The 812-nt window shown below is 30.7% G+C and overlaps 1 long non-coding RNA gene across 1 annotated transcript; it reads left to right on the plus strand.

Moving 5' to 3' along the window:
- Window positions 1–235: 235 nt before the first annotated feature.
- On the plus strand, window positions 236–505 carry LOC125853098 (uncharacterized). The gene is made up of 2 exons (XR_007445117.1): window positions 236–285; window positions 361–505. It is a non-coding gene; the product is annotated as an uncharacterized LOC125853098 (long non-coding RNA).
- Window positions 506–812: the final 307 nt, after the last annotated feature.

Consider the following 812-nt stretch of genomic DNA (forward strand, 5'->3'; position numbering starts at 1 on the left):
AGTAAATTGCTAAGTATTTTAATCCTATTAGATACATTAGAGAAGTAAAGATTTTTAGATCGATACATTACTGTGTGGTAGTTATTAAGTATCATATACATGTAGTTCTAGTTTGCCAAAGAATGAATAAGTATCATGTATACCTATTGTTGGATCTGATACATAGTGCTCCAGTTATAGAACATTATGATTTATGTATCAAGATTATTATTGGTAAATGTATATATACATCGCATTCATCTAATGGATTCCAATGGCAAAGTTCTCTTCTCGATTCGAAATAGGGTAAGTACCCTTCACCTGTTTATTTACTTAATTATATTTTCAACGATACTGACATCATATTATTATTTTGAACAGAAAGTTCCTGTATTTGGACATTGGGATGGTTATAAATGGAGTTATGATGGAGTTACTAGTAAAGAAATACCATGGTTTCAAGTGAAGAAAATTCACAATGTTCTTAGAGAAGTTAATGTGAACTATTATAATGTTATATTAGGATGTAATTCTGAAGCAAGTTGCTATAACATTATCCTTACCACAAAATCTATCAAGATTGTGAACCAACATGGCCAACTTGTCGCTGAGGTAATAAGATCACCTAAAATATAACTATTGTTCGTAAAGGAGATGAGTTAAGTTATTTTACTAATAGTGTTAGTGAATTTGTGTTTATTTTCAGGTAAAACAAAAACAAGCAAGTTCAGGAGTATTATTTGGAGATGATGTATTAACATTGGTGGTGGAACCTCATGTTGATCAATCATTAATTATGGCTCTCGTCACTGTTTGTGGTCTAATCCATCACA

This window comes from Solanum stenotomum, unplaced genomic scaffold, assembly GCF_019186545.1.
Source record: "Solanum stenotomum isolate F172 unplaced genomic scaffold, ASM1918654v1 scaffold9541, whole genome shotgun sequence".
Lineage (NCBI taxonomy): Eukaryota > Viridiplantae > Streptophyta > Magnoliopsida > Solanales > Solanaceae > Solanum > Solanum stenotomum.